Below are 20,845 nucleotides of genomic sequence, written 5' to 3' on the forward strand. Positions count from 1 at the left end.
AGATAGATAGAGTGAGGGCGATAGATAGAGTGAGGGCGATAGATAGATAGGTAGATAGGTAGATAGGTAGATAGTAAGATAGATAGATAGATAGATAGATAGATAGATAGATAGATAGATAGATAGATAGATAGATAGATAGAGTGAGGGCGATAGATAGATAGATAGATAGAGTGAGGGCGATAGATAGGTAGATAGAGTGAGGGCGATAGATAGATAGAGTGAGGGCGCTGGACAGTGTGAGGGCGATAGATAGATAGATAGATAGATAGATAGATAGATAGATAGATAGATAGATAGATAGATAGATAGATAGATAGAGTGAGGGCGATAGATAGATAGAGTGAGGGCGATAGATAGATTGAGTGATGGCGATAGATAGAGGCAGGGCGATAGATAGATAGATAGATAGATAGATAGATAGATAGATAGATAGATAGATAGATAGATAGATAGATAGATAGATAGATAGATAGATAGATCGGTAGAGTGAGGGCGATAGATAGATAGAGTGAGGGCGATAGAGAGATAGAGTGAGGGCGCTAGATAGATAGAGTGAGGGCAATAGATAAAGAGAGGGCGATAGATAGAGGTGTAGAGAGAGAGGTGGGTGTAGAGAGAGGGGAGTGTAGAGAGAGGGGAGTGTAGAGAGAGAGAGGTGTAGAGAGAGAGGGGTGTAGAGAGAGAGGGGTACAGAAAGAGTGGGGTGTAGAGAGAGGGAGGTGTACAGAGAGAGGGATGTAGAGAGAGAGAGGGGTATAGAGAGAGAGGGGTGTAGAGAGAGAGGGGTGTAGAGAGAGAGGGGTGTAGAGAGAGTGGGGTGTAGAGAGAGTGGGGCAGAGAGAGGGTGGGGTGTAGAGAGGGGGGTGTACAGAGAGAGGGGGTGTACGGAGAGAAGGGTGTAGGGATCGGGGTGTAGAGAGAGAGGGGTGTAGAGCGAGAGGGGAGTAGAGAGAGAGAGGGGTGTAGAGAGAGAAGGGTGTAGAGAGAGTGGAATGTAGAGAGGGTGGGGTGTAGAGAGAGAGGGGTGCAGAGAGAGAGGTGTGCAGAGAGAGAGGGGTGAGGAGAGAGAGGGGTGTAGAGAGAGGGGTGTAGAGATAAGGGTGTAGAGATAAGGGTGTAGAGAGAGAGGGGTGTGGAGAGAGAGGGGTGTAGAGAGAGAGGGGTATAGAGAGAGGGGTGTAGAGAGTGTAGGGTGTAGAGAGAGAGGGGTGTAGAGAGAGAGAGGGGTGTAGAGAGAGGGGTGTAGAGAGAGTGGGCGTAGAGAGGGGGGTGTAGAGAGGAAGGTGTAGAGAGGGGGTGTGGAGAGAGGGGTGTAGAGAGGGGGTTGTGGAGAGAGGGGTGTAGAGAGAGGGGTGTAGAGAAGGGTGTAGAGAGAGGGGTATAGAGAGAGGGGTGTAAAGAGGGGCATGTAGAGAGGGGGGTGTAGAGAGGGGGTGCAGAGAGAGGGGTGTAGAGAGACGGGTGTAGAGAGGGAGGTGTAGAGAGAGGGGAGTGTAGAGAGGGGTGTAGAGAGAGGGGTGTAGAGAGAGGGTTGTAGAGAGAGGGGTGTAGAGAGAGAGGTGTAGAGAGAGAGGGGTGTAGGGAGAGTGGGGTGTAGAGAGAGGGGTGTAGAGAGAGGGTGGTGTAGAGAGAGGGGTGTAGAGAGAGGGGTGTAGGGAGAGTGGGGTGTAGAGAGAGGGGTGTAGAGAGAGGGGTGTAGAGAGAGAGGGGTGTAGAGAGAGGGGTGTAGAGAGAGTGGGGTAGAGAGAGAGGGGTGTAGGGAGAGTGGGGTGTAGAGAGAGGGCTGTAGGGAGAGGGGTGTAGAGAGAGGGGTGTAGAGAGAGAGGGGTGTAGAGAGGGGGGTGTAGAGAGGGGCGTGTAGAGAAGGGGTGTAGAGAGGGGGGTGTAGAGAGGGGAGTGTAGAGAGAGGGGTGTAGAGAGGGTTTTAGAGTGAGGGATGGAGAGAGAGGGGGTGTAGAGAGAGGGGTGTAGAGAGGGGAGTGTAGAGAGAGGTATATAGAGAGGGTTGTAGAGGGAGAGGGTTGTAGAGAGAGAGGGGTGTAGAGAGAGAGGGGTGTAGAGAGAGGGGTGTAGAGAGAGGGGTGTAGAGAGGGGGGTGTAGAGAGGGAAGTGTAGAGAGAGGGGAGTGTAGAGAGGGGTGTAGAGAGAGGGGTCTGTAGAGAGAGAGGGGTGTAGAGAGAGAGAGAGGGGTGTAGAGAGAGAGGGTGTAGGGGAGAGGGGTGTAGGGAGACGGGTGTAGAGAGGGGGGTGTAGAGAGAGGGGTGTAGGGAGAGGAGGGTCGAGAGAAGGGGGTGTAGAGAGGGTGGTGTAGAGCGAGAGGGGTGTAGAGAGAGAGGTGTAGAAATGAAACGAAATGAAAAATTGCACTTGTATAGCGCGTAACTACCCGGAGGCCTCGCAGCGCTTTAGACTGATTGCTTGTGGCGGGCTCAGGAGGAATTAACACGCTTTTGCGAACAAGTGCGTTTTTAAAGCCTTTCTGAAAGACATACGGTTATTGTTCTCTCGAAGGGAGAGGGGGAGAGAGTTCCACAGCTTGGCCGCAGTATGGGAAAAGGAGCGACCGCCCCAGCGGGCTTTGTTCACTTTAGTAGTAGTCGCGAGCTGTAAAGAACTAGAGCGCAGAGCTCTGGCCGGGGCATAAGGCATGGATATGGGGTGCAGATTTACCGGGCCAGTGCGATGAAAAGACTTGAATACAATGCACATGGCCTTGAACTGCACTCTGGCCGCTACTGGGAGCCAGTGAAGTTCTTTCAAAGCTTTCTTGGCTGACTGCCAACGGGGAATGTTATACAATAGTCGGGCGGCACAGTTTTGTGTAACTTGGAGCCTGTGGGTCACTGCTGCCGGGGCTCCTATGTATAGGGCATTCCCATAGTCCAGACGGGAGAGTATCAGGGCCTGGACCATGATCCTCCTAGCCTGGAATGGGAGCAAAGGGAGCACCTTGCGAAGCATTTTCATCAGCCCGATGCATGTAGAGGCAGTTTTGGTAGCTTGGACTGAAAAGTCAAGCGCTTTGTCCAACCAAATTCCGAGGCTCTTTATCTGGGATTTGGGAGGGGGAGGCGTGCCAAGACAAGGGGGCCAGATAGATGCTAGGGCGGACGGAGGAGGGTTGCCCAACAACATGATGTCAGTTTTCTCCCCGTTAAGTTTTAGATAGGAGGATTGCATCCACCTGGCCACAGCCTCTAGACAGGGGCCTAAGGTGGAAGACGATCCCTCAGAGTGGTCAAGAGAGACCACCAGTTGGGTGTCGTCGGCGTAGGTAACAATACGCACACCAAAGGGCTGGACTATCCCTTCTAGAGGTTCCATGTTATGTTATGTTATGTTATGTTATTAAAAATTTATAAAGCGCGCATACGCCCGAAGGCTTCTTGGCGCTGGAAAGAAAAATAAAAAACATAACACGGGGTGAGTCTGCAGAGATCTTTATTTCAAGTAAGCCTGTGTGAAGAGATGAGTCTTGAAAGCCTTCCTAAAGGCAAGGAGGTCCTTACTCTGTCTAAGGGCTAGTGGCAAAGAATTCCATAGGGTAGCTGCTAAGAAGTGGAAGCTGCTGCCACCTTGTCGTTTTTTCTTGTAGCGAGGTACTTCAAGTAGGTCTTTGTAGGCTGATCTCAAGTTACGTGAGGGAACATATCTTCCGATCAGCTGCCTGATGAATAGAGGTCCCTTGCCCTTCCATGTAGGCATTAAAAAGAGTGGGGCTCAGGGAGGAGCCCTGGGGCACCCCGCAGCTAAGTGGATGCTTGGGGGAAACTGACTCACCCTCAAACACCTGGAAGAATCGTTCATCGAGGAAGGAGGCTAGCCATTCCAGGGCCGCGCCCGACACGCCCAAACCACTCAATCGTTGTAATAATGTGGCATGGTTAACCGTGTCGAACGCGGCACTGAGATCGAGTAATATAATGGCAACCTTTCCTCCCCGGTCCAGCACAGCTCTAGCTTCTTCTGTCACTGCCAAAAGGGCAGTTTCAGTTTCATGCTGAGGGCGGAACCCTGTCTGAGAGGCACGGAGCAGACTATTGGACTCTAAATAGTCCACTAAGATGGTATTAACATGCCTCTCAAGCAGTTTACTCATCCACGGCAGTAAAGAAATAGGGCGATAGTTAGCCAGGTTGTTCTGGTCCAGTGTGGGCTTTTTCAATAACGCTTTCACCATCGCGCACTTCCATAGAGGTGGAACGGATTTAGAAGTGATGGAGGCGTTAAGGACATCCAGAATAACCGGACAGATGACGTCAATGACCTTAATGAGGGTCTGAGGGGGTGCTTGGTCATTAGGAGATCCCGAGGTGGTCTTACGAATCAGCCTATCTAATGTGGTGAGGTCAAGGAGTGGAAACTTGCCGAGCAAGCAGGGAACAGGATGATCGGAAACTGGGGGTGAAATCATCACTGCCCGTAGTAAATGAAGAGTAGATGGTCTGGATTTTCTGGGAGAAAAAAGTGGCAAGATCATTACAGCGAGTTTGAGTGCCGTCTGATGACGGCCGCTCAGGAGGGGGAGAAATTAAAGATTTAACTATTTTAAAAATTTCCTTCGGGGCGTTAGCGGCCAAATTAATTTTTGAATCATAAAAATGAGATTGTGCAGATTTAATTTCCTTTTTATAGAGCTTAATAGCAGCTCTGTGCTCAGCCTTCCTCTGTTGTGAGTGGTCCTGCCTCCAAGCTCTCTCCAGTTTGCGACAGGCTTGCTTCATTGTTCTAAGGGCGGGCGTGTACCATGGAGCAACTTTAGGTCTTATTATTGATTTTAAAGGGTTCCTGGGGAGAACTTGATCCAGGGTGCTGGAGATCCAATTATCAAAATTCATCGTGGCAGTATTGGGATCCGTCGCCCTCTGAGGAGGATATTTGGTGAGAGCCAGTTCCCAGTCAGGGAGCGAAAGCGAGGACAAATTCCTTCCCCAGTGCTTTTTGAGATTTTGAGGAATGAAAGGGGGATTTATGTACCATGTAAAAGGTATTAGAAAATGATCAGTCCAGGGTAGTGGGATAGGGGTCTCAACCGTTAGACTGTCTAAATTACTATAGATATGGTCCAAAAGGTGCCCCTTGATGTGTGTCGCAAGAAAACCCTTTTGGCGTAGGTCAATAGCCTGAAGATTGGATCGAAGACTGATAGCTGATGTATCACGAGGATCGTCCAAGTGCAGGTTAAAATCGCCCAGCAAAGTAAAATTTGCCGCGGTGAACAAAGCATTGGCGACAATGTCAGTCACATTAGAGACAAAATTATTAAGAGCGCCAGGTGGTCGATAGGCTAAAATGCCAGAAAAAGTAGTGGTAGGAGAGAATTCTAAAGTAAAGTGAAGGCTCTCACAGGCTGATGAGGTAGATGGGGTAATGCGGCATTTATAGCTGTCTCTATAAATGATGGCCAGTCCACCACCTCTGCCTGTCTGGCGGTCTAAACGTTTAAGAGTGTAACCTTGTGGAATAGCCCCCACAATAGTCGGATCACTTTCTAGCTGAAGCCACGTTTCTGACCGACAGTTAAGGAGAAACATCTTCCGTTTATGTAGGGAGTGTAGTTTTTCGATGTGTATGGGAGACGTACTCCAATCACATAATTTACACTGGGACCTTAAATTAATGGGGTGTATTGAGTGGAGGCATAGAGGGTTAGTGGAGGGACGTAGGGAAAGGAGGGAGGAAGAACTGTAAGTGAGACGATTTCCTACCATAATAACGGCTCGAGCCTAAATCTGGAAGCGCCTGGACGCGGACTGGTGCAGACTGGCTTCTCTTTGGCGCCTCTTCGGCGCTTCTATGGCGCTCCCGCTGCGCGTCACCGCTGCGCGAAAGGACAGGGGTTATATAGATTGGGAGGTGAGGGGAGACTAGACCGTCACCCTCAAAAGATGGCCGCCCGCCGAGGGACAACCAGGAAGTGCGAGCACTATTCCTCACTCCACACAATCAGCATGAATTTGCTGCGGTGGACCGGGGAGTCAGCGCGGCGAATGGCAAGGTAACAACAATTTTAATAAACACTTTTAAAACAGGACAGGTTAAAAATCCTTGCAGCAATAGAATTCAATGCACACCCTAGCGCTACAGTGCTGTTAATCAATCTACACGAGCGTGTGTATTCAGAGCCCTAAATAGTCAGGGAGGGAGGGGAGACTAGACCGTCACCCTCAAAAGATGGCCGCCTGCCGAGGGACAACCAGGAAGTGCGAGCGCTATTCCTCCCTCCACACAATCAGCATGAATTTGCTGCGGTGGACCGGGGAGTCAGCGCGGCGAATGGCAAGGTAACAACAATTTTAATAAACACTTTTAAAACAGGACAGGTTAAAAATCCTTGCAGCAATAGAATTCAATGCACACCCTAGCGCTACTGTGCTGTTAATCAATCTACACGAGCGCGTGTATTCAGAGCCCTTAATAGTCAGGGAGGGAGGGGAGACTAGACCGTCACCCTCAAAAGATGGCCGCCCGCCGAGGGACAACCAGGAAGTGCGAGCGCTATTCCTCCCTCCACACAATCAGCATGAATTTGCTGCGGTGGACCGGGGAGTCAGCGCGGCGAATGGCAAGGTAACAACAATTTTAATAAACACTTTTAAAACAGGACAGGTTAAAAATCCTTGCAGCAATAGAATTCAATGCACACCCTAGCACTACAGTGCTGTTAATCAATCTACACGAGCGCGTGTATTCAGAGCCCTAAATAGTCAGGGAGGGAGGGGAGACTAGACCGTCACCCTCAAAAGATGGCCGCCCGCCGAGAGACAACCAGGAAGTGCGAGCGCTATTCCTCCCTCCACACAATCAGCATGAATTTGCTGCGGTGGACCGGGGAGTCAGCGCGGCGAATGGCAAGGTAACAACAATTTTAATAAACACTTTTAAAACAGGACAGGTTAAAAATCCTTGCAGCAATAGAATTCAATGCACACCCTAGCGCTACAGTGCTGTTAATCAATCTACACGAGCGCGTGTATTCAGAGCCCTTAATAGTCAGGGAGGGAGGGGAGACTAGACCGTCACCCTCAAAAGATGGCCGCCCGCCGAGGGACAACCAGGAAGTGCGAGCGCTATTCCTCCCTCCACACAATCAGCATGAATTTGCTGCGGTGGACCGGGGAGTCAGCGCGGCGAATGGCAAGGTAACAACAATTTTAATAAACACTTTTAAAACAGGACAGGTTAAAAATCCTTGCAGCAATAGAATTCAATGCGCACCCTAGCGCTACAGTGCTGTTAATCAATCTACACGAGCGCGTGTATTCAGAGCCCTAAATAGTCAGGGAGGGAGGGGAGACTAGACCGTCACCCTCAAAAGATGGCCGCCCGCCGAGTGACAACCAGGAAGTGCGAGCGCTATTCCTCCCTCCACACAATCAGCATGAATTTGCTGCGGTGGACCGGAGAGTCAGCGCGGCGAATGGCAAGGTAACAACAATTTTAATAAACACTTTTAAAACAGGACAGGTTAAAAATCCTTGCTGCAATAGAATTCAATGCACACCCTAGCGCTACAGTGCTGTTAATCAATCTACACGAGCGCGTGTATTCAGAGCCCTAAATAGTCAGGGAGGGAGGGGAGACTAGTCTGTCACCCTCAAAAGATGGCCGCCCGCCGAGGGACAACCAGGAAGTGCGAGCGCTATTCCTCCCTCCACACAATCAGCATGAATTTGCTGCGGTGGCCCGGGGAGTCAGCGCGGCGAATGGCAAGGTAACAACAATTTTAATAAACACTTTTAAAACAGGACAGGTTAAAAATCCTTGCAGCAATAGAATTCAATGCACACCCTAGCGCTACAGTGCTGTTAATCAATCAGAGAGATGGGCGTAGAGAGAGGGGTGTAGAGAGTGGGGTGTAGAGAGGGTGATGTAGAGAGAGAGGGTGTAGAGAGGGGAATATAGAGAGAGGGGTGTAGAGAGAGAGGGGTGTAGAGAGGGGAGTATAGAGAGAGGTAGAGAGAGAGGGGTGTAGAGAGAGAGGGGTGTAGGGAGAGAGAGGGGTGTAGCGAGAGGGTTGTAGAGAGGGGGTGTAGAGAGAGAGAGAGGGGTGTAGAGAGGGGGGTGTAGAGAGAGGGGTGTAGAGAGGTGGGTGTAGAGAGAGGGGCGTAGAGGGGGGGTGAAGAGAGAGGGGTAGAGAGAGGGTTGTAGAGAGGGGGGTGTAGAGAGAGGGGCCTAGAGAGGGGGGTGTAGAGAGGGGGAAGTAGAGAGAGGGGTGTAGAGAGAGAGGTGTAGAGAGACGGGTGTAGAGAGGGTTAGTGTTCAGAGAGAGGGGTGTAGGGAGAGAGGGGTGTAGAGAGGGCGGTGTAGAGAGAGGGGTGTAGAAAGAGAGGGGTGTAGAGAGGGGGTGTAGAGAGAGGGATATAGAGAGAGAGAGGGGTGTAGAGAGAGAGGGTTGTAGAGAGGGGTGTAGAGAGGGGGCTGTAGAGAGAGAGGGGTGTAGAGAGAGAGGAGAGTAGAAAGAGAGGGGTGTAGAGAGAGGGGTGTAGAGAGGGAGTGTAGAGAGAGGGTTATAGAGAGAGAGAGAGGGGTGTAGAGAGAGAGGGTTGTAGAGAGGGGTGTAGAGAGGGGGCTGTAGAGAGAGAGGGGTGTAGAGAGAGAGGAGAGTAGAAAGAGAGAGGGGTGTAGAGCGAGTTAAGGAGGTCCTTTATCTAAGATGACTTACGCATTACACTTCCTTAATTCACCAAAAAAACACGAGAATATATCTTCACATTACCATTCATTGAAAACGTCTTAAAGTATGTGCTTGCAACAAAGTGTAAACCGATCAGTGGCCTGTTCTCTCACACTACAGATTTTACGTTTATTCTCCTTGCCTGCGACCAGAGGATGTCTGTTATAAGAAGGTGTTTGATAAAGCCTTGCAGTGATCTGCTGGACAACAATCTCTGGCATTGCGCGGAGGGGGGCGGAGGAGCAGAATCCGGATCAAAAGCAGCTGGGGTGTTGTGTGTAAACAACAAGCTCTCGGCATTGCGCGGAGGGGGCGTGGGAGCGGGATCCTTTGAAGTGTGAGTGAGGAGAGAGGCTTACAGGCTGCCAAATGGTTTAAGATGTGCACTCGCCTGCACACATGCACTGTGGGCAATCCGCCTGCTTGGGAGCATTTTTGAATGCCCAGTTACATAAGTCTCGCTGAGAACGCATGCGCGTTATCTCAGCGAGACCTACAAAACACACTCTGGTAAAGGTTATTGTGCATTTTAAGCCTCACCTCCTTACGGTGATAGATTAGAAAGACTTCATGATAACCGTAGACACTTTGCCTGCTGGGTTGGTTGTTCTGATCCTACCTCTATTGAATTAATAGTAATTCCTGTTAACTCTTTCCCTGCAGAATTGATTGAAACACCTACTCACCCATTACCTGCCCAAATGAGTGTATTTTCTATTGACCTTTTTCCCTCTTGAGTGAGGGTACCTCCTGTTAATGCTTGCATGATTGGTCATACTTCTATTAATTTTGTTCCAGATCTGGTCATTTTAGTTGTTGCTGACCCTTTCCCTGCTGAAATGAGTACCTTTCTAGTTGTTTTTCTCTGATGGGTTCATGCCATTCCTTTTTGACTGTTTTCTTGCTTTATTGACTCTACTTCCTGTTGACATTTTTCAAGGAGAATGGAGATTATCCAATTAACATAAAGAGAGAATGTTGATTTCATTAAAGGCAACGGAGGCAAACATTATGCAATAGCTTTAAAGAATATGTATTATTTCACAACTAAAACATTTCATAGAACTTTAGAAACAACATAGTAACAGTATAGCTACAAAAAGTTAAACTTATTCGAATAAACTTGTTGAATTGATGTTATTGCCTGATGAAGACAGAAACTGCATAACGAAGAATTGTCTTGAAAAAATAGGAAAGGGTGATAACCACAAACAATATTCAAAATTTAAAAATTCAAATAAAATAAGCATTGCAAAGGCAACAAAACATCCTTAATATACATATAAAATATCAAATCGAATATAGAATTTACTTATTTGCTTAAAACAATATAACATCTCTCCACATGGGCGTGGAGGGTAGGATAATGTTCGACTCTATTGTCTTTAATGAAATCAAGATTCTCTCTGCATGTTAATTAGAGAAACTCCATTTCATTACAAGACCGGAGGCTAACATTATGCAAGCTTAAAGCTATTTAATGCCATGTGCTCCATTGGTTTAAGATAAAAACTTGCAAAGGTAGTAGCACTAGATCAGTCTGCTGCTTTAAAAATATCTGAAAACGTACCACCTGCCCAAAAGACTTTGCTGGCCATTGCACCTCTGGAAGAGGGAGCCGCTTCGTTGTTTTGACTGTTGGTGGAAGGAGGCACAAGAACTACGTCTCCCAGGGGGCACGCTGCTAAGCCCACACCTGAGAGGAATCATCAGCTCACCGGCGCCTACATAGCGCCTCGCCGCTCCCGCAGGCGCGGGAACAGCTTTGTTGTTTTGGCTGTTGGTGGAAGGAGGCACAAGGACTACGTCTCCCAAGGGGGCGTGCTGCTAATCACACACCTGAGAGGAATCATCAGTTCACCGGCGCCTACATAGCGCATCGTCACTTCCGCTGCGCTGACGCGCGTGGACGTGTGCCGGGCAAAGCCCGGGCCAAGGGCGGGCCCGTTTGAGCCCGTTCGAGAACGATTTGAGGACGGGACGGGGCCATATCCATTTGATGCCAGACTAAGGTTAGTTGCTATCCGTTACTGGGGACAAAGGCTAAAGCATCCTTATATTACCAGATTATATGTGACTGGCTGCTTAAGGGTCTCCTATACACACCAAAGATTAAAAGTAGGCATGTCTGTAAAGGGGGTGAAAGGAGGGAAAAATGTCCCTACTGGCTCTATCATGGGAACGCTGGACCAATTTATAGTACAGGCCACATCGATCGTAGCACATGAAATTGACCGTGCTGAGAAAAGGTTGTCAACGGACTTAGCCCTTAACAAAAGGTCTTCAATAGGAGTGCTGGCTAGGGTAGTGTCCCCCATAACTGCCCCTGGCCCTGATGCTCCCTTAGGCGAAGGCATAGGGGTGAACCAAGTTATTCACTCTGCACTAATCCATGCGGCACAAGGGGAACCCGGTCATTTATGTCCAAATCAAGAAAACTTGCATGACGCTGAAAATAGTTGTATAGATCGCAGCGTTTTGATAGCCCCTATGGAGTGTCCCACAAGAACGCGTCCAAAGCGTGGTTCAAAGCCAGCTGAACAAGTATTGGTAACGAAAAGGAAGCGCGGGGGCTCGACCCAGAAGGGGAGAGAAGCTAAAATAAAGAAGATAAATGCCCATGAAGAATCATTTGGGGCTCAAGCTACACCTTATAATATCACGGAGTTATCGTCCCCGACAATAGACTTGACAGATCAAGTGTTGCCCCAAAGGATGGACACTCCACTGGATTGGTCACAAGAAATGGGGGATAAACTTGAACAGCTTTTCTATAGGTCCTGCATTCCCATTTATAACAGACTGGATGCCATGGAAAAGAAACTGTCAATTCTGGAAGGAGTAGGGGGCAGGGACATAGACATGGCGGGGCTGTGGTTAGCATACAGAGTGGTTGTGAGTCTGTGCGAGTTCCTGAGGTTATTCCAAATGCTAATGCTAATCTTTTATCTAAACCAACACAGGCAATAGCATCAAAACGTAACACCACTATGACCACTAGTGACCCTGCCATCCAGTCCAGCCCGAGTGTAACTAAAGGTGTACAACCTACGGGTGGTGAAGGTTTTGGAAAGGGGGGTACAAATTCGGGGCTTTATAAACCAGGCTGTAACAAACAGGTGAACAGTGATCCATTAACGGACTGTCTCCCACGTATAGATCTCCCCCCAGCCTCTGCCCCCTATGTGTGCATTTTGACGGGGGTACCACTACTAAGACCAGGCCAACAAGAGGATTACCCAGACTTGAAAAATAAGTGCATATATTGGCTCAATGCCAATCGGTCTCTTCCCCCTGGGATGTTGGCCGAAATCTTATTTGCAAGAAGGGTGGATTGGGTTGGGAAGAGACACAAAGATACAAAGGGGGATAGTGTTATTATAAACTTTAGAGACCGTAGAGTTGTTGATCACATCTGTAGCTGGGATTATCCGGGTACCGACTCTTGCATTAAGCCATTCACGCTAACTTACTTCTACCCAGTTTTTTCCCAAGGTTCTTGGAATGGCCAGGGAGGAAGAGGTGGGCTTGTCTAAGGTCCTGAGTGTAGGTTTGGAATTCGCACAGCAAATAGGTATAATGTACTATCTGACCTAGATGAGTGCGATTGACGTAAAGCTGCCCCTAGCTACCAGAGCCCAGTATGTGACGTGAATGCTGTCGACCCACCTATCCTTGGTCACGAATCGGGTGGTCTAGGGGATGCTGTATCCAGTTCTACTATTACTTCGCTAGGTGGGCATACATCCTGCATTATACCTGTGGAGAGGAGCACAAAATCCCCTAGAGGCGCAGGGGTTAAGGGATTGCCACCAATTTTGGAGCAGATTTCTAGTCCGGGCCAGCTCCTTAGGCAACAAGGGGATCTGGTGCCAGTCGACTGTGGGACCTACAGGGCCGAAAATGTGACGCTGCTATCTTGGAACGCTGCAGGACTGGGCTCTAAGGTAGTACTCCCTGAATGGTCAGACTTTATTGAATCCCACGATATATGTCTCCTACAGGAGACATAGGCGATAGAACCCGTGTTTCGACTGGGGTATCTCACATTCCAAGTTTCTGCGATTAAACAACAAAGGGCAGAGCAATGGGGGGCCTGACGGTTTGGGTTCGGCAGACATTGTGCTGCAAAGTATCTCAAGTTCATACCAATAACATAGATATACTCCAGATAAGAATTACCCCAGTGAATGGCCCTAAATTGTGTATTTTTAATGTTTATGCAAGAGGCCTCAAAGGTGGGAGAAGCTCAGAGGTTGTAGCAGACCTGGAGATGTTGTTGGACGGTATGCCGAGGGGTACTGATGCTATAGTAGTAGGGGACATCAACACCACGTTCGAACCACTGGGGTTGGAGGATCAGTCCCTCACGGAGGACAAAGACACGAAATGGGGCATACCTACCCTAGAGATCGAACCAATCAAGAAGTGGACGGAGGCAGCCGTCCAACTAAAGGGGATGTGTGTAGGCCAGCAGTTGAGGGCCGTAAACGGGCATACATTGTCAGATAAGCAGGGGGCTGACACCTTTAATAATGGGGCCAGGTCGAGCCGCATTGATTATGTCCTTGTAAGTCTACCTTTGTGGCAGTTCGTAAGGGACATGGTCGTTACGAATCGTGTTGAAAGCGATCATGACCCACTTATAGTTACGGTAATCGGACTGTTTGGAGAAGCAATACCACCTAGGATAGAGGTGGGGGTAGTGAATTGGCATTAACCAATGACATGCGGCACCTGAAATGGAGACATGTTTCTGATTCCCCAGATGCTTTGTTAGCCATGAACAAGGAGGTGGACAGGGTAGTGGAAGAGTGGGGAACTGGTGAGGACAGCCAGCTCTCGTTGTCTAGTGTTACAGCGACACACACTGCCCTCTTTGACCGGCTAAAACTATTCTTCTGTAAACCTATTAATTTCAATAGTGTCAAGCGTAAGAAAGTGGAAGGGTGGTTTAATGAGAAATGTCGCACTGTGCGGAGATCACTAGGGTCAGCACTAGGTACCAGGGACTCAGTAAAAGTAAGGCTGGCACGTGACTCCTATAGAAAGGCAGTTAAAGAAGCAAAAAAGCTCTTGGACCAGGCAAGATGGCAGGAGCTCAAGGAGGCATGTGTGTCCAGGAATCCTAAAATATTTTGGGACACATATAAGTGGGACGGGGGGGGGGTGTCCTGATCCCCCACAAAACAATGTTGACCATCATTCATGGGTTGAACACTTCGAACCCCAGTATGCTTCTCTGGGGGACGAGGTGAGCATGGATCCCTACTTCTACTGCTATTTCTCAAGCGGGATATTTACACTAGCGGACGTGGATAGGGCAATAAATTCCATAACACCAGGACGAGCACCTGGAACATATAGAGTCCCTGCGGACGTGTTTAAAACTCCGACCTCTCTTGTATTGGCGAAGACTGTGGTGTACGGCTGAGCTTGCCCACTACGCCACGGGCCTCAAAGATGTAATGGTCACCGATCAATTTCATAAGATTAGATGGCTGAGAGAGATCAGGGCGTTGCTGGAAAATCTAGGTTTGAGTGACTTGTGGGCCGATCCCCTCAATGCATCATTTCCTTCTAAGAAGATCTTGAAGGAGATATATTGGGACAAGATCATGATTACAGCATGCACAAATGGCTCAACAAGGCATTTGACTGGCCAATTCCTTGAATTTAAGATTAGGCCTGCACTAGAACAATATTGGGATTCTATTGAAAAACCATTTGACAGAAAGCTGTATTTCCAATTGAGGGTCGGTACACTACCTGTCAGGTCATTCACTAGTAAATGGACAGGGGTGGTTGAGAAGGTGTGCCCAAAATGTCATGAAGAACAAGAAACAATTAGTCATCTGTTGTTTTTTTGCCCTTTGTATAAGAAACCCCATGCTATGTGGGTAATACCTATCTGTAAATTATTTGGCTTTGGTAGGCATGGAGAGGCGCTGAGAGTACTATCACCGGATTCATCTCCATTAATAGCAACTGCAGTAGCCAAATTTTTGGCATGGGCCTGGTCTATCCGGGCTAAGGCACTTTGTTAGGGCTGTTTATGGATCTAATCTTTTTAATGTCATTTTTGTATCCCATTTTTTTACAATGAACTGGGGTAGGAAATACTTGAGGAATATTGTTGATTTATGTACTTATCTTATCAATTTTAACAAGATCTTTATCTAGCAGTTATATGAGGTTTAATATTTTCTTAAATTGTTCTTAAAAATTTGTAATATTTATTATTTTAAATCGTGTGTGTATGTATGTTGTGCTTTTATGACAAATCTGTCGAATAAAGCTATTTTGACTTGCTTTGAGTGTGCTCCAAATTTAGTCCAATCCACTCCAGCTTCAGACATAATGGTTCTTACCGATCTGGAGATAGTAGCTGCTGGTATAGCTTTAAAAGGCTTGACAAAAGAAATCAGCAACTGATTTTCACCAACTGGTCTAACAACAGACTTAACACTTTAGTAAGCATTCAACCAATTAACAATGCAGAGTTTTTTTAAAATCATTAAAATAAGGGTAAACAATACACTCAGACATTGTTTTGGTTCATCTACGTAAGTCAAATTGGACCCCTGTCTGGGGGAAAAAATCTGTTGTAAATTTCTAATGCTCTAACATCAGATACTCTTCTGAAGGATATAAGGCAGAGAAGAGTAGCTAATTTCATAGACAACTGTTTTCTAGATAGTAAAGGGTTGTTAGGCCAATACATAAATAAGTCAAATATAAGATTGACGTTCCATAAGGATTGATATCTAGCCATAGGAGGGCATTTAAGTCTTATCCCTTTCAATACTCTTCGGATCAAGGGATCGCTACCAACTGAAAATTCATTAATCAGTGAGTGTCCAGCCGAAATTCCTGATCTATAACAGTTAACAGTTCAATAGCAAAGGCCTAATCTAAATAACTCCGCTAAGAAATTGGCTATATAAATATAGGGGCATCCACAGGACCAAAATCTTGTTACATGCACCAACTAGACTATTTTTTGCATACACCAGTATATCTTTTTCTTGTTCCTGGTGCCCATTACTCATCCAGTAGGCTTTTAGCCTCTCATGGAAGGCCTGAGTATCTGCTTGATCACCTGAAAACCGCCAAAAAGAAGGTTCATGTTTCCTTCTAGTAAGAGACGGGGGCATAACAAAGGCCCCTGCGGTGCGGGGGCCCCGAGCTCCAGGGGGTCCTTCAGCCCAGTACCCTGTCAGCAGAGCTCCTAAGTATGGTCGGAGGGGGCCCCCTTCATGTGCTGTGCAGGTGGGCCCCCTCAAGTTTTGTTACGCCACTGGTAAGAGAAGATGTTGCTCCCCTTTTTGTCCAAAGAGAAGGTCTAAATTAGCAGGAACTAAACGTGGGAAATCTATTGCAAGTTCCAGGAACCCCGGGAAACCATACCTGTATATCCCAAAAGGGAGTTACCAAACTTATCTTGTAATTCTCTCTCCGTGTTTTCAATAATACCCTCTGTATTAGAGGGAAAGGGGGAGGAACATAACAGTTCCCCATGTCCGATGTTTGAAATAGAGTATCTACCCCCATCGCTTTGGGGTCTGGTCTCCAACTGAAGTAGTCTTCTACTTGATATGTTAATCTGCTAGCGAACAGATCCACTTGGATGGGGCCCCATAGGTTCTGAATCTTTTGAAAAACCTTTGGATTCAGTTTCCAGTCGCTCGAGTCCCTTAGAAACCTTGAGTTCCAATCTGCTCTTATATTCCAGTGACCAGGAATGAACTCTGCTTTTAGTAAAATTTTCTGAGTCCAGGAAAAATACCAAATTTCCTTAGCCATATTGGCGAGTGTTCTGGACCTTGCGCCCCCTAGGCGATTGATATAGGACACAGCTGTGAAGTTGTCCGGTCTCAAGAGAACTACGCTGTTCTTTATGGATGACTTGAAGCTAATCAGTGCGTTTAAATCAGCCATCATCTCTAGACAATTTATGTGAAGTAGACGTTCCTCCTTAGACCATTTAACTCCTGTCTCTGTCAAACCTATTCTCTCACCCCAACCTAGGTTGCTTGCGTCTGATTCTACTAAGAAATATGGGACATTCCCGAAGATTGCCTTGCCATTCCAACTGTCCAGATTGTTCCACCACCACAGAAGATCCTCTTGTGCTTCTTGAGACAAGGGGATCTCGTCTGAGTACCATAGCCCCTTCCTTAAACCCAAGGATTTTAATCTCTGCAGTCCCTGTAGTGTAAAGAACCTGGTGAAACAGCTTGGATAGAAGAGGACAGAAGGCCAACCACTCTTGCTAAGGATCTTAGACTCAGAGTAGCCTTTGAAAGGAAATGGGCTACTTCCTTTCTTTATTTTTGTCAATTTTTTAAGGGTAATTGTAATTGGTTGGTAATGGTATTCACCTTAAAACCTAGGAACTCTAGATTCTGAGTAGGAGTTGTTACAGACTTTTCTGTGTTGACAATGAAACATAGTCCGTCTAAGAGGTCTACTGTCCATTTCATGTGTATTAGTAATTTTTCCTGACTCTGTGACATGATCATCATATCGTCTAGGTAGATTATAATCCGGACACCCCTTTTTCTTAGAAAGGCTACTACAGGTCTTAGAACTTTGGTGAAGTACCAAGGAGCTGATGATAGGACAAAGGAGAGACAGCTGAACTGGTAAATTGTGCCCTTCCATGAGAACCTTAAATATTTCTGAGTTGTAGCCCATTGGTGTTGTGAAATAAGCATCCTTGAGATCCAATTTCACAAGCCAATCTTTCTCTCGTAGGGTGTCTCTCAAAAGATGGATACCCTCCATCTTGAAGTGTCTATATACTTAAAAAGCGTTCATCTGTCTTAGGTTTACCCCATGTCCTTTTTCTTTACTAAAAAGATTGTACTCTTGAAACCGCCCCTGGTGTTTCAGACTTGGTGAATGGCACCTTTCTGTAACATTTGGATCACCTCTAGTTCTACTACTTCTGATTGTTCTTGATCTAGGATCTACTCTCTGGGTGGGTGTGTTTGATAAGGTGTGAGGGTAATATCTATCTTGAGATCACTTACGGTATTGAGTATCCATGGGTCGTTTGTTATTAAACTCCAGTTTTGGCTGAAAATCTGTAATCGTCCCCCGACCTTTACAGTGGAAGAAACAAGAGGAATAGGAACTCTTACCATGGTTTCCACCTGTCTGTAATCTGCCTTTGCCGCCACGTGAACATGTACTTCGGCCTCTTTATGGGAAGAAGATATTAGGACCTCTGTTGTCCACGGCTGGCAGTCAGTGACATCCCGCCAGCCTGGGCGAAAACTCTACAACCAAACATGCGCCCCATGTTAGATTGAGCCCTGCTGAAGGCTGAGAAAATTGAAATATATTTTATTTTATTTTTTTATGTATAAAGTTTTATAAAGCATGAACATGACCAAAATGTTGGGGTCAGAGCGCTGTACAACTTGATTAATAGCATCAAATATACAAGGACCAAAATATAGAATATACAGCATGAAAAGATAATACAAAGAGACATAGTGAAAACACCAGCAAAGAAATCAAATTGGCATGGATAGTCGCCTCAGATAAGAAGGAGATTATTCAGTAGTCTCATTTTTACTTTGTTTTTTAAAAGAACGAATGAAGGGATGGTCCTGATCTCTGGGGGAAGAGAGTTCCAAATTCTTGGGGCAAGTCCAGAGAAAGATCCCTTATATGTTTTTTTGGGTGAAATTTTGGGGGTTTCAACAGTAGGGAGAATGTACTATGAGAAGCTCTATTCCTTCTGGATAGCACCAGTTTCTGAGCCAGGTAGCGAGGAGTGTTGTGGTGGATGGCTTTGTATGTCATGCATGCTATTTTTAGGTGGATCCTAGATTCATATGGTAGCCAGTTCAGAGAGTGGAGGGCTGGGGTGATGTGATCATTTTTCTTTACGACTGTGATGAGCCGTGTAGCAGCATGGATGGTAGCCCTCAACAGTGCTAGTTTTATTTTCGGTAGGCAAACAAGGGTAGCATTCCCATAGTCAAGTTTGGAGATCACAAGAGCCTGAACCGCCATCTTTAGATCTACATTGGGCAGGAAAGGCTGGAGTTTTCTTAAGAAATTGGCCCCTCTGGTTGTGGAGCTAATGTGATTCATCATGGAGAGGTTGTTGTCTAGTGTTATTCCTAGGGATTTTGCTGAATCAACAATATGTGGGGTACAGTTCAAGGCAGTGAGTAGTGGGAGCCAGTCTTTGATGTTAGAGGTGGGTTTGGGAGGCGAGATTAATAGGAATTCCGTTTTGAGGAAGGTTAAGTTTGAGGTGGTTAAGTGTTAACCAGTATTGAGTTTTGTTCAAGATGTTATTGAGAGTGCTGATGTCGTTAGGAGTGGTAATCTTCATGTACATTTGCTTATCATCAGCGTACATATGGTAGGAGATGTTGGGAGCGTTTGAGGATTTCAGTTAGGGGTTCCATGTAAATATTAAACTGGGTGGGCGAAAGTGAAGAACTTTGGGAAACGCTGATAGTGAATGGTGTCTGATCAGATAAGTCATGATTGAGTAGGACTCGTTGAGATCTGTTTTGTAGGAATGAGCAGAACCATTTTAAGACAGTACCATAGAGAACCATCCTAAGTTCCAAGAGGTTCAGGAGGGTTTCATGTTTGACTGTGTAAACCCTGATGATAGGTCAAGAAGGATTAAAAGACAAGATTCATTATAATCGAGAAAGCATAAAGCATGGTCGACAATGGGGACCATGGCGGTTTCAGTACTGTGACCTGGTCTGTAATCAGTTTGGTAGTGGTCGAGGAGTTGGTGCTGGTGATTGCAGAGTTGCTGATGAACACATTTTTACAGGAGCTTGGCTAAGGTTGGGGTACTCGAAATGGGCCGAAAATTGTTGGGATCAGAGTGATTTGCATCTGGCTTTTTTAGTATAGGTGTGACTTGTCCACTTTTTAGACAGTCCGACATGGTGCCTTGCATAAGAGAGGCGTTGATAATTCTGGTCTATAGTACTTTCCTAGTGCTTTAATAAACCTTTCTCCAAAGAGTAAGCCATTGCAGTCACCCTTGCCAATTGAAATGCCCTTTTCCCTTGGGAGAGCTTGGTTTGTTGTATTTCTATTGATCCTTTCTTTGTTCGAATAATATAATTCTATCACTTCTCATCCTGCAGGATGTTTCTGCTTCAAATTCATTATCTCCAATCAGGATTATCAGGTACATGCATCATTGTTGCCGTTTGCGATTCCTTAATTGCGAAAATTAAGAAATCGCAATTAAGGAATCGCAAACGGCAATGCAGCAAAATATCGCAATTTTATTAGCGATTCCTTATTATTCCTTAATTGCGATTCACTATTTGCGAATCGCAATTAAGAATCCCTTCCCATTGATTCCTATGGGCCAAAAGGCCTATAGGAATGAATGGGAAGACAATCTCAATTTGCGATTCGCAATTAGCTAATCGCAAATTGAGATTGCGATTTCAAGGGTGCAGGGGTGTCCAAAGGACACCCTGTTGCACCCCTGAAATCAATCTATGCACATATGTTGTGCACACACATGCCCTAAGGGCATGTGTGAGCACAACATGACAGTTTGAAAAAAGCAATAAAATGCATTTTTTAGTATTTTCGCAAATTACCATGAGGTCCTACCTCATGGTAGTTTTTTCCCTCCTAATTGCGAATTCGCAATTGTTAAAGGTGTCATGCATTGCATTTAAGGAATCGCAAATTGCGATTCCTTAAATGCAATCGCATTTTTAGAAATCGCAAAAAATAGCGATTTCTTGTATTTTTGTTAAATGCATCCCAAATAGTGATTTAGGAATCGCAAACTGACGATTTTAGCGATTCGCACCGTTTGCGATTCCTAAATCGCTTGATGCATGTGGCTGTATAAGTGCTTTATTTTGACCTCTACTTCTAAACGAATTACAGCTGACTCTGTCAATGTCTGAATAATTTTGCATGCTGACTTTTTCCTTTATTTCTGAGTGTGGTTATTCTATCAGATGACAATTGTGCCTTTTCTATTAAGGTTGTAGCTACTGTATTGAAAGTGCAAAATGTTGACTGTATACTTGATGGGCCAGTGGCACCTGCTATTAACTCTAGAATGGACTTACTGTTTTACCTGTTGATCTTTTCTCTGTAGCATCAAGTCCATTTACATTTGTTCTTCTTCGTCTC

General features: G+C 46.3%; 1 protein-coding gene across 1 annotated transcript in view; it reads left to right on the top strand.

Annotated features, from left to right (window-relative positions):
• LOC144768939 (uncharacterized) overlaps positions 1–20,845 on the top strand; it is a 707,478-nt gene that overhangs the window by 510,075 nt on the left and 176,558 nt on the right. The gene's annotated exons all lie outside the window — the stretch shown is intronic.

The sequence above is a fragment of the Lissotriton helveticus genome, chromosome 7, assembly GCF_964261635.1.
Source record: "Lissotriton helveticus chromosome 7, aLisHel1.1, whole genome shotgun sequence".
In the NCBI taxonomy this organism is placed as follows: domain Eukaryota; kingdom Metazoa; phylum Chordata; class Amphibia; order Caudata; family Salamandridae; genus Lissotriton; species Lissotriton helveticus.